The sequence below is a fragment of the Aethalodelphis obliquidens genome, unplaced genomic scaffold (genome assembly GCF_003676395.1).
Source record: "Aethalodelphis obliquidens isolate GAN/ISIS:26980383/991018 unplaced genomic scaffold, ASM367639v1 scaffold116, whole genome shotgun sequence".
NCBI classification, from domain to species: Eukaryota; Metazoa; Chordata; class Mammalia; order Artiodactyla; family Delphinidae; genus Aethalodelphis; species Aethalodelphis obliquidens.
In genome coordinates, this window is record NW_020838060.1 from 974,029 (window position 1) to 987,955 (window position 13,927).

The 13,927-nt window shown below is 37.3% G+C and overlaps 1 protein-coding gene and 1 non-coding gene across 7 annotated transcripts in view; one reads left to right on the plus strand and one right to left on the minus strand.

Moving 5' to 3' along the window:
- Positions 1-13,927, minus strand: part of ARNT (aryl hydrocarbon receptor nuclear translocator) — a 62,559-nt gene that overhangs the window by 47,083 nt on the left and 1,549 nt on the right. The window lies entirely within an intron of this gene.
- On the plus strand, positions 1,086-1,158 carry TRNAR-CCU (transfer RNA arginine (anticodon CCU)). Its single transcript has one exon. It is a non-coding gene; the product is annotated as a tRNA-Arg (tRNA).

Genomic DNA, 13,927 nt, shown 5'->3' on the forward strand with positions numbered 1-13,927 from the left:
ATAATCAGTGATAATAATGACTAATTTTTTTCTATGTCTTCACTGTGTGCCAGGCACTGTGCTGGGCAACTTGTGTGCCTCTCATTTATTCCCACAATGACCCAATGAGGTTGAAGAAGCGTTCAACAAATGTCACCAGTCATAGGGGTCCACGTGATACAAAAGGTTAAGAATCTCTTTATTTACTCACTTTTTTTTTTTGGCCATGCCATGCAGCTCGTGGGATCTTAGTTCCCTGACCAGGGATTGAACTCAGGCCCACGGCAGTGACAGCAAAGCACCAAATCTTAACCACTGGACTGCTCAGGAATTCCCATATTCTGATTTAATAGTCTTTTTTTCTTTAAATCAGGAATGGATTTTTAAAAATCAGAAACAAATGTTTTTATAAAGCATTTATTGATACAATCATTTTTCCCCCTTTAGTTTGTTAACGACCCAAGTATATAGGTTTTCTCAGGGTGACCAATCCTTGAGTTCCTGGAATAAATCTTGCTCAATAAATTGTAGTGGGCTGAAGAGTGTAAAAATGCATGTCCACAGAGACGCAGAATGTGACCTTACTTGGAAATAGGGTCTCTGAAGATATAATTAGTGAAGACGGAGATCATATTGAGTTAGGATGGGCTCTAAATCCAATGACTGCTGTTTTTATAAACGTAATGAGACAGACATTTGGATACAGAGACTGGAGTGATGTGTCTACAACCTAGAAAAGAGGGAACCTAACCAGCCAATATCTTCATTTCGGACGCTGAGTCTCCAGAGCTGCAAGAGAATAAATTTCTGTTGTTTTAAGCCCTCTAGTTTGTGGTAATTTGTCACTACAGGCCTGAGGACCTAATATAATAATGATGTATGATTCTTTTAACATACTCTGGATTTAACTTACTAAGATTAGCTCCTTTTAAATGGAAGAGGAACTTAGCGTGATGTTAAGTGTAGCACAGTTAAGGAGTATTCTTAGTGCACTGAACAAAAGCACCTTCTATTAAAATCATAACTTGACATAAATTACAGAAAAATAGTAAATATTTTAGTCAACACAGTCTCCCAAATTTATAGAAAAGGTACTTCTCGGGACTTCCCTCATGGTTGAGTGGTTAAGACTCCGCACTCCTAATGCAGGGGGCCCAGGTTCGATCCCTGGTCAGGGAACTACATCCCGCATGCTGCACCTAAAGATCCCGCATGCTGCAAAAAAGATCCTGCACGCAGCAATGAAGATCCCGCGTGCTACAACTAAGACCCAGCACACCCAAATAAATAAATAAATAAATTTTAACTAAATGTGACTTCCTTTCCTGAAATAGGAGAAATAATATAAAACTAAGTCATTGAAAACATGAATGAGGAAAACATAAATGATAAAGGAAGCATTAAAAGTTGAACAGATAATGAAATGTTCAAAAAGAAATGTTGATAACAATAATTCATCATATTCCTACCTTGTATAAAATATGAACCACTTTGGATGTGTTTTCTTTTTTTCATAAACCTATTTATTTACTCTTTTTTTTTTTTTTTTTTGCGGTATGCGGGCCTCTCACTGTTGTGGCCTCTCCCGTTGCAGAGCACAGGCTCTGGACGCGCAGGCTCAGCAGCCATGGCTCACGGGCCCATCCGCTCCACGGCATGTGGGATCTTCCCAGACAGGGGCACGAACCTGCATCCCCTGCATCGGCAGGCGGACTCTCAACCACTGCGCCACCAGGGAAGCCCTATTTACTCATTTTTATTTTTGGCTGCGTTGTGTCTTTGCTGCTACACGCGGGGCCTCTCCAGTTGTGGGGAGCAGGGACCACTCTTCCCTGTGGCGCACGGGCCTCTCATTGCTGTGGCCTCTCCCGCAGCAGACCACCGGCTCTAGGGGCAAGGGCTCAGTAGTTGTGGCTCTCAGGCTCTAGAGCGCAGGCTCAGCAGTCATGGCACACAGGCCCAGCTGCTCTGCAGCATGTGGGATCCTCCCGGGCCAGGGATCGAACCCATGTACCCTGCACTGGCAGGCAGACTCCCAACCACTGTGCCACCAGAGAAGTCCTGGATGTGTTTTTTAATATTTTACTTATTATTCCTAAAACCTACCTCCAAATTATATTTATAATAAACTGCATCTAAACTCAAAATACAAAACCTCTTTTATGCATGTCTTTTGTTACATGCCCAAGCATTATAACTGCCTTTAATACTGGATAAAGAGAGTCCTCAAATACTCACCATTATAATGTTGATGCATCACAAAGCTACAGTAATCAAAATAGTGTGACAGTGGCATAGAGACAGACACATAGACCAACAAAATAGAATACAGAGCCCAGAAATAAAACCTCACATATACGGTCAAACGATTTTCAACGAGAGTGTCACAACCGTTCAATGGGGAAAGGATAATCTTTTCAACAAATGGTGCTGGGAAAACTGGATACCTGCATGTTAAAAAAAATGAAGTTGTATCCTTCCTTACATTACCTAATATACAAAAATTAACTCAAAGTGGATCAAAGATCTAAACGTAAGAGCAAAAAGTATGCAACTCATAGAAGAAAACAGGGAAAAAGCTTCATGACACTGGATGTGGCAATTTCTTGGATATATCAAAAGCACAAGCAACAAAAGTAAAAAATAGATAAATTGGACTTCATCAAAATTAGAAATTTTGTGCATCAAAGAACACTGTATCAACAGAGTAAAAAGGCAACCCACAGAATGGGAGAAAACAGTTGTGATCCATATGTGTGATGAGATTAAAATCCAGAATACATAAAGAACTCCTATGACTCAACAACAACAAAAAAAGACAACCTAATTAAAAAATGGACAAAGGACTTGAACATGTTTCTCCAAAGAAAATATACAAATGGCCAATAAACACATGAAAAGATGCCTAATATCACTAATCATTAGAGAAATGCAAATCAAAACTACACTGAGATATCACCTCACACCCATTAGGATGGACACCATGAAAAATAAAAAAAATAATAACATGTGTTAACAAGGATGTGAGGGAATTGAAACTATTGTACACTTTTGGTAGGAATGTAAAAGTGGCAGCCACTATTGACAATAGTATGGAAATTCCTCAAAAAATTAAAACTACAATGAATATATAATCCAGCAATTCCACTTCTGGGCATATACTAAAAAGAACTGAAATTTGAAAGTAGGGTCTTGAAAAGACACTTGTACAACACCCAGGTTCAAAGCAGCATTAGTCACAAAAGCCAAGAGGAAGAAGCAACCCAGTGTTGATCAAGATGAATGGATCTTTAAATACATAGCATATACATCCAATGGAATACTATCCAGCCTTTAAAAAGAAGGAAATTCTGCAACATGCTACAACATGGATGAACCTTGAAAATATTATGCTAAGTGAAATAATCCAGTCACAAAAAGACAAATACTGCAGGATTCCACTTATATAAGGTACCTAGAATAGTCAGATTCATAGAGTGTAGAATGGCGGCGTGGGCTGGAGGGACTGGGGAACAGGAAGTAATTGTTTAATAAGTACAGAGTTTTAATTTTGCAAGATGAAAAAGTTCTGGAAGTGGATGGTGGTGATGGCTGCATAACAATGTGACTATACTAATGCCACTGACCTGTACACTTAAAAATAGTTAAAAAGAATATGAAAAATAATGTACATATAATGGTGTAACTGAGTCATTTTGCTGTACATCAGTAATTAACACAACATTGTAATTCAGCTACACTTCAATTAAAAATAAATTTTAGGGGCTTCCCTGGTGGCGCAGTGGATAGGAGTCTGCCTGACAATGCAGTAGACACGGGTTTGTTCCCTGGTGCAGAAGGATCCCACATGCCGCAGAGCAACTAAGCCCGTGCGCCACAACTACTGAGCTTGCGCTTGAGAGCCCGTGAGCCACAACTACTGAGCCCGTGTGCCTAGAGCCCGGGCTCCACAACAGGAGAGGCCACCGTGATGGATGGCCCGCACACCACAACAAAGAGTGGCCCCCGCTTGCCGCAACTAGAGAAAGCCTGTGTGCAGCAACGAAGACCCAACACAGCCAAAAAGAAATAAATAAAATAAAAATTGTTAATAAATTTTTAAAAAGTTAAAAAGGCAAATTTTATGTGTATTTTGCCACAATAAAAAAATTTCAATATATAAAAAAATTTTTGAGGTGGATCTATATGATTGAAATGGAAAGTTATTCACCATATATGATATGGAAAAATAAGCTACAGAAAATTATATATAATATAATCCTTTATAAAGGTTATATGCATAACAAAAGCCTGGAAGAATTCATTTCTATTTAGTGCATGCCTATTATATGCCAGGCATTGTTGCAGGCCCTAGAGATAGAACAATAAATAAAAGAGACAAAAATCCTAACTTTTTTTACATGTTAGTGGAAGAGAAAGATAAATTGAGAAATGATTAAAATATAAAATGGGTTGATAATATGAAACTGACATTTTATTTATTTATTTATTTTTTGCAGTACGCGGGCCTCTCACTGCTGTGGCCTCTTCCGTTGCGGAGCACAGGCTCCGGACGCGCAGGCTCAGCGGCCATGGCTCACGGGCCCAGCCGTTCCACAGCACGTGGGATCCTCCCGGACCGGGGCACGAACCCGTGTCCCCTGCATTGGCAGGCAGACTCTCAACCACTGCGCCACCAGGGAAGCCCGAAACTGACATTTTATAGGTAAAAAATGGATAGTCATTTCATTTGGTTTGACCTAACGATATGTTATATAGTGATAAATGTGGAGAAAAATAAACTAGGGGAGTCAACTCAGAAATACATAAAGGTTCCAGCAATTTTAGATGCTGAGGGAAGACCTCGCTGAAAAGGTTAACATTTAAGGAAAGGTCAGAAGGAGGTAAAGGAACAAACCATGCAGGTATCTGGGAAAAATGCATTCCAGGCAGAGTGCAAAGACCCAGAGGTGAGAGCATGCCTAAGTTCTAGAAATGGTGTGGATGACATCGTGGCTAGAATGGAGTGAGCAAATGTTACACAATAAACTATTAACAGTCGTTATCTATGGGATGGCATTTAGAGACTCCTATATTTGATTTTCTACATATCCATTTCGTTTTCTCTTTTACATTAAACATATATTACTTTTACAATCAGGAAATGCGTGATCCCAATTTTTTAAAAAGAAAATGTATGTGCATGTGTCTATGTGTGTGGCATGCGTTGAAAATCTTAGAGAACACAAATCAAACTCTAAAGTGAGATAAATCTAGATTCCAATCCTAGGGTTACCACTTACTACGTATGACCTTGGGCAAATTATTTAATCTCTCAGGGTTTATCTGTAAAATGTAGCTAATGACAGTACCTACCTTTGGGGAAGATTAAATTAGATACTGCACGTGAATAGTGCCTGACACATTGTAAAGTACGCCTTGAATAGTAGCTCTGTAAAAATATATCGAACACCAATTTGTTAACTGGTTTTGCCATTACTAATTTTTACATTACAAAAGTAATATATTAAAATATGGATATACAGAAACTCAGATGTAGACGTCTCTAAAAATACTCAATACAGAAGCAAACAGTCAAAAGTAAAATCCTCCACACATATACCCCAGCTTCCCCCATGGGAAACTGCTGTTAACATTTTGATACGAATCCTTCCAGACCTTTTTCTATACACCATATATTACAGGGTTTTAGCAATTTTTACATAACAAAGGAGAGGGACCATATTATATTTATTCTGAAACTTTTATTTTTTTCCAATTAACAATGTATCTTGGAAGGTATATCATGTCAATAAATACTGTTAGCTCATTCTTTTTAAGTTATACAGTATTTCATAGTACAAACGTACACATTTATGACATTCAAACTATCATTATCATAAATAATGTTTCAATGAATATCCTTGTATATCTTTAAGCAAAGATGCCAGTATTACCTACAACTAAAAAATTTCTAAAAATGACTCGCTGGATCTAAAGGAGCATATTTAAAACTGCCCATTACCCTCCAAGAAGGTCATACCAATTAAGAACCTCACCAATGGTATCAAATTATCCATACCTCCAACAGCACTGGACCTTAGCAATCTTCAAATTTTTACTAATTTTCCAGGTATAAAATGATTATCATTGTTGGTTTGATGTGGATTTCTCTATCATTAGTAAAACTGAGTTTACTTTATATGTTATTACTATTAACTTTTTCCAGTTAAATTTTAAATAGCTAATATATGTAACTTTCCTAAGAAAAAACAAAATTTTCCCATAAAAAATAAATTCCATACTTTCAATAATAGGTTTTTATGGGATCTAAAGGATAGAGAAATTTAGAGAAAAAAAAGATAATTGAGATGGTTTAAATTAAGGTCTGACACACTCCCTAGCACAGAGAAAGTACTCAACAGGAAGGAAAAACTAAAGGAAATAAAGCTACCAGCCAGCCAGCCAGCCAGCCAGGAAGTTTCAGAAAAGTTGGTCAAGCTGGACCTCAGAAAAACTAAAGAAGAGGAAAAAGACATTCCACATAGACAAAAGAACATGAGCAAATCATAAAGGGAGGTATGAACATAGCTGTGAGGAGGTGTAGGGAAACAGGCCCGTAAAGAGCAGAGTCTGTATTCAGGAGAAAATATAAGATGTCAAATGCTAGCCAACTGTAAGAAGGCCTTGAATGCCAAGATGAAATCTTAAATCTGATTCAATAAGCAACTGAAAGACAAAATATATTAAGTCAGAGTGACAAGAAGAAAATGTAAGTTAAAAGATTAATTTGACAGATTTAAAATTTGAATAGAAGCAGGGAAAAGAGACTAATCAAAAATGAGGTGTGGGGTGTAGAAGGCAGGGCAAATGAAAGCTAAAATAAAAAGGATTAGTTTGATATCTGTTTAAGCAGCAGGTGGATTCCCAGATCCTCTCCCTGTCCCTTCCAGCAGGGAAAATGCCCCTCCACCACCCAGTCAAAAAACTGATTTATTCTCTGAAGAGTGTAAACCAGAGGTCCTCTGGACTGGGGAACACCAGACAAATTTGAAAGTGAGGTTACAATACTGAAAACAGGGTAACTAACAGCAATGTATGCAAAATGGATGTATCCTGTTGTACTGCTTCTTTCCTGTATTCCATGTTTCCTCTTTCTTGGTTTACTCTCGCCTATTGGTAAATCTCATCCCCTAGTAAGTTCCTGAGAAAGAGTATAAGGGAGACCTTGGGTATGTGAAAATATCTTTCTTCCACTTCACTAACTGATAGTTTGCCTAGGTATGGAATTCTGAGTTGGAGATTACTTTCCCTCAGAATTTTGAAGGCATTGCTCCATTGTCATCTATCTTCCAGTGTGACTACTGAGAAGCAAAACTAATCTGATTCCTTATTTATTTATTTTTTTTGCGGTACGCGGGCCTCTCACTGCTGTGGCCTCTCCCGCTGCGGTGCACAGGCTCCGGACGCGCAGGCTCAGCGGCCATGGCTCACGGGCCCAGCTGCTCCGCGGCATGTGGGATCTTCCCGGACTGGGGCACAAACCCGTGTCCCCTGCATCGGCAGGCAGACTCTCAACCACTGTGCCACCTGGGAAGCCCCCTTCTTATTTTTAACTGACCAATTTTCTTCTCTCTGGAGCTTATAGGATACTCTTTGTATCTGATGCTGAAATTTCATAATAATGTGCCTTGAGTGGGTGAGTTTTTCATTCATTGTTCTGGCTCCTTCAATTTGAAAACTCTTGCCTTTTACTTCTGGGACATTTTATTTAATCAAAAGTTAAAAGTTTGGTTAAAAGAAATAAAAATGGATGTCACTGGGGAGAAGAAGCTGAGAGAAGGGGTAGAGGACTGCTGTTTTTATAACAAATCATGTAACACTAAGTCATTAAATATATGCATGGGTAATTTTTATTAAAATAATTTTTAACATATATATGTTTAAATAAATATATTTTAAGAATCACAGATGTAGAAAACAAACTTATGGTTACCAAGGGGGAAAGGGGGAGAGGGATAACTTGGGAGATTGGGATTGACATATACACACTACTATATATAAAACAGATAACTAATTAAGAACCTACTTATATAGCACAGGGAACTATACTCAATACTCTGTAATGACTTATATGGGAAAAGAATCTAAAAAAGAGTAGATATACATATATGTATAACTGATACACTTTGCTGTACAGCAGAAACTAACACAACATTGTAAAGCAACTATAATCCAATAAAGATCAATTTTAAAAAATTAATAAATACATCTATTTTGGGTATATATTTTATATGGTTAAAATGTTTTATATGTTTTAATATCCTTATATGTTTAAAAATGCTTTTTTTAAATGCAAAAAAAAACAAGATGTGATAACAAATCAGATAAATACATAAAAGAATCCAAACACATCTAATTGCTTAACCTGGGGAACTGGAAAAACTGCAATAGTCACAAAAGATACAGAAAAGTTAGGAAGGTCAGCAGATCTGAAGGAAATACTAGTGACTATATATATATATATATATATATATATAAATAACATGTTACAGTTATTCAAATAAAGTTTTTTTTTAAATAGATGAAAATACAGGAAAAGAAGCTTATGTGAGAAGACAGGAATAAAAATTTTAGAGAGTCTTCAATATATAAAAGATAAATGAGGGAAGGAGATACAGTAGTTACCAAATAAATGTTTAATTGAGGCAGGTAGGTGGGCAAATAGAAATGAAGGAAGTTGACTGGCTTACTAATTAATTAATCAATTAAGAGCTCCAGTCCCAGGAGTGAGACTAGAAAAGGAGAAGCATAATGAACAAGAAAAAGAAAATGAGCAGGCCTAAGGAACAAAGAAGGAAGAGTCAGTGAGAAAGAACAAGCAATGCAGTGTCTCTGAAGCCAAATTCAAGAAGTTCATCAAAAAGGGACAATAATGGGGTATGAAAAGCTAGGAGAAGGATTCCAGTAAGAGTTAAGGATTCCAGTAAAAGTTGTTTAAAGAGGTGAAAAACAACTATGAAGAAAGAATACAAGAAGTTATAGAAACGATTTTAGGAACTGCAACACTCTTCCAGCAGCTTTTTCAGCACCTTGCACTCACTTCTCCATCCAAGCAACTGTGCCATCCTGGCTGTTGGACGTGGTATTTCACCTTCTTCATCTACTAAAAAAGACAATACCCCACCCTCCTCCTCCTCAAAAAGTATCCATTGTGCCACATTTCTGTAGGAAGTGACTTTAAGTCACAATGGAGAAAGTCTTATAACTTAGTAATTAAGAATACTGTCTAGGGCTTCCCTGGTGGCGCAGTGGTTGAGAGTCCGCCTGCCAATGCAGGGGACATGGGTTCATGCCCCGGTCCGGGAGGATCCCACATGCCGTGGAGCGGCTGGGCCCGTGAGCCATGGCTGCTGAGCCTGAGCTCTGCAACGGGAAAGGCCACAACAGTGAGAGGCCTGCGTATCGCAAAAAAAAAAAAAAAAAAAAAAGAATACTGTCTAAAGACCACAAATAATAAATGTTGGTGAGGATGTGGAAAAATAGGAACCCTCAGACACTGTTAGTGGAAATGTAAAATGGCGTAGCCACTGTGCAAAACAGTATGGAGGTTTCCCAAAAAAGACTAAAAATTAAAGTACCATATGACCCAGCAATCCCACTCGGGGGAATTTATCCAAAAAAAACAAAACAAAACACTAATTCAAAAGATACTTGTACTCCAATGTTCATAGCAGCATTATTTACAATTGCCAAGATATGGAAGCAACCTAAGTGTCCATCAACAGACAAATGGATAAAGAAGATGTAGTACATATATACAACGGAATACTACTCAGCCATAAAAATGAAACTTGCCATTTGCAAAAACATGGATGGACTTGGAGGGTATTATGTTAAGTGAAATAAGTCAAACAGAGAAAGACAAACAATATATGATATCACTTATATGTGGAATCTAAAAAATAATACATACTCCTGAACGTAACAAACAAGAAACAGACTCACAGATATAGAAAACAAATTAGTGGTTACTAGTAGGGAGAAGGAAGAGGGGAGAGACAAGATAAGGGTAGGGGATTAAGAGCTACAAACTACTATATATAAAATAAATAAGCTACAAGGATCTATAGTACAACAAAGGGCATACAGCCAATATTTAATAATAACTATAAATGGAATATAACCTTTAAAATTGTGAGTCACTATGTTGTACACCTGAAACATATAATATTGTACATCAACTATATGTTAATTTAAAAAAAGAAAAAAAAACTCCTAAAAAAAAAAATTTGTGTAGACGGACTGCCAGCAATCAAAATGTCTCTACCCACCCCCCAAAAAAACTGTCTCTACCCGCTACTAGCTATGTGACTTCAGACAAACTAATTATTCACTCTGTGCCTTAGTTTCCTCATCTGAAAACAAGAATATTAATATATACCTCATAGGAGTCTTGTAAAGATTAAATGAGGAGACTTCCCTGGTGGTCCAACGATTAAGAATCCGCCTTCCAATGCAGGGGACCCAGGTTCGACCCCTGGTCAGGTAACTAAGATCCCACATGCCGCAGCGCAACTAAGTCCGCGCACCGCAACTACTGAGCCTCTGCACCACAACTAGAGAGTCCACATGCCACAACTATTGAGCCCGTGTGCTCTGGAGTCTGTGCGCCACAACTAAGACCAGACACAGCTAAAATTAAAAAAATAAATAAATAACTTTTTTTAAAGAAAAATATTAAATGAGATAAATATATGAATATTAAGTGAGGTAATATATTTATAACAATATCTGGCATATAATTATTGTTAGCTATTATAAATTAATTCATGTTGTTAATGGTTTAATTAGTGTTATCCTTTCAAAGGTATTTTCATATTAACAGTGCATAAAGATATGAACCTCCAATGCCAGGTTTTACAACATTCATTTATTCAACAAACATTTACTGAACTGTAGTCCTACGTACTAGGCACCCCTGGGAGCAGTAGGGTGCTGTGGTGAACAAGGGAGGTAAAGGTCCTACTCTCATGGAACTTAAATTCTAATTAAGTTGTTGAAGTCATAAACTTAGTTTGTCTACTCAACTAGAGAAAATGTGAAGGGACAAATACAAAATGAAGAAATGATGAAAAGAGATGCAAATTTAGAGAATTTATTTGGAAACTAAGAGATGGTTTCTAACATACAGAATAGCCAACAAAACAGGAAAGTGTAGCCTGGCATATAGTAAGAACTTAATAGATGTTTAATAAATGTGCCAGTTCCTCTCTCTAGGTTTGTTTTCTTACATGTAAAATGACAGGAGTTACCTTGAATCCACCTCCAATATTCGTTGATGTCTACTTATTGAAATCATCATGGCATATTAGGCAGCATTCTTAAAAACAGATGGCTGTACAGGCAGGGCCTATCATTGGGTGTGGGTGATGGGCCCAAATAGACTCCACTGAGCTCAGGCCTTGCATATCACAAGAGCTTTAAATGTATTCCTTTACTGTTACATCTAAATAAGATCAGCTATACAACCACAGAGACACTGGATAACACTGACAGAAATGTCACCCTTGCACCTCTATAAAGGACTATACCGCCAGGGAATTAACATTTAAAATAAATATTGTAAATAGCCTGAAGGGGAAAAAAAAAAGATGGTTCCAAAGATAGTTTCTACAATTAAGGATTCAAATTTTACTAGTTTTGAAATTAAATATGCCCCAAATGTCATAACCTAAGTAAAATCAGGAAAAAGTGTTTAGTTTCCTTGAGTGTTGCAATTTAGTTTTTTGAAGATCAACCACCACTTGGTACTGTGGAAATCCCTACTGTTACTGCCTTAGAAGAAAGTCATCCATAGCAGACAACCACAAAAGACTTTCACAAAACCTCCATGAAACAACATATTCTCATCTGTTAGTGGATTGTTTGAGTAGAGGAGTAGGGCTGGAATGCAAAAAAGTAAAGTGAGAGACCACTATTTCAAAACAACAAGAAAAGTAGAGTTCCAAGAATGCAGAAGTATCTACTTCTTAATTTCTAAAAAAACAGAAAAGATTCAGTTTGGTGCCACAATTCGAACAGCATAAAAAGTATATGGATTAAGGTTCTTTTTCAAAAATGTTAATTGTATTTCAATTGCTGAATTAGTAAACTATATTTAAACACTTTTGAAATAGGTTTTTGCAATAGAATATAATTTTTAAAGTATCTTGGCATTGTAATTTTATACTGCATAAATTCCTATTTTCCTGTATCTGAAAAAGGTTAAGTAAAGGTAATGGGTAAGAAGTCTGCTAATTGATGCTTTAAAAACTATAATTTATGAAGGTAAAAATTATGTGGAAAAAAAAAGTTTTCCTAAGTGTCAGCCTTACAAACCCAAACAAGTGTGTTCCTTCCTTTGCCTTCTACCCGTTCTCTACCCACAATAAATGGTACCTAATACCACAAAAAGAGGTCCCTGGGAAAGAGAACACCAGAATCAAGGAAGAAGAAAACTGCACTCCTAAAAATTCATTCACATCTCTGGTTTGAATACTGAATTATAAATCAAATAACTAATCTATTCCCAAACAGTGCCTTAGCCGATACATTACAAATCACACGTGCAATTTTTTAAATGTTTCTCAAAATGTTTAGTATTATGTAGACAAGAAAGATATAGCCTAAGACTTCATGGACCACCCACCCACTCACTTATCTTGCCACTGCTAAGTAGAATTAGTGAAAAATAATAGAATATGAAGAATTATCAATTACGCAGAAAAAAGCCACCACCAGATTAGAACTATTACTTCAACGTAACTCTTAGATTGTGGAGTATAAACTATACCTTACTCTTCTTTTGATCCAGCACCATGTTAAGACATAGAGAAAAATGCAAAGGAACCAGGTCCCCTGCAAGACCCTGAAAGGACACCAACAGTCTCTAAATCAAACTCTAAATACAACTAAAATGATCATCAAGTATTGTTATTAACACTAAGGATTAACTTAAATGAAGCTTAGAAGAGTTAAATAATTATTACCAAAATTCTTTGCAGACATATGTGAGGACAGAACAAACAAGAACCATAGGGAAACTTAACTAGCAAAATGACAAAGTAGAAAAAACTCAAAGAAATCAGTCTGATGTCCCTAGTCCTTAAAATGACTCTAAGGATTAAAGGTTTGACCATGCAACAAAGAATTCTGACCTGAAAACCATTTACTTTCTTTTCACTGAGCACAGTTCATTCCCACCCTGTGTCCCTACATTTATGGTCCTCATTTCCCAAAATGGAACAGGCTATCAAAACTCCACAATGCAGCTATGATCTCTTCCTTTTGATACAAAGGGGCAAAACAAGAATTGAAGGAAGAAAATGCACTTTCTAATTTAATTATCATGTGTTGAACTTGGGATCAATAACTTGTAAGAGATGGGAGAATTATCCAACATCGAAAAAGAACCCTAGGGCTTCCCTTGTGGCGCAGTGGTTGAGAGTCCGCCTGCCAATGCAGGGGACACGGGTTCGTGCCCTGGTCCAGGAAGATCCCACATGCCGAGCGGAGCGGCTAGGCCCGTGAGCCATGGCCGCTGAGCCTGTGCTCCGCAACAGGAAAGGCCACAACAGTGAGAGGTCCGCAAAAAAAGAACCCTAAAAACTGCAGAAGCAGGCTGCCAAAGGGCAATAAACAAAGTAACTGTTTCATCATAAGCAAGGATTCTGCACAAATGAATGTTATTTTCTGCTTACAGTTTTAAGTTGATATTGATCAGCTAATGAAAATGTGGTCAAGAGATTGTCATTCTGGTTACTGTTGTTTAAAAAACAAAACAAAATAAAGCAACCCAACCCACACTGCTGGGAAAAAAGCTTCTGACATATGCACTAAACTTCTTTACCCAGGCCACCTCTTAATAAGAGAAATGCTTTGCAACTTGACTAGGGTTATATAAGTATTTTGCAATGTGTTATCAGTT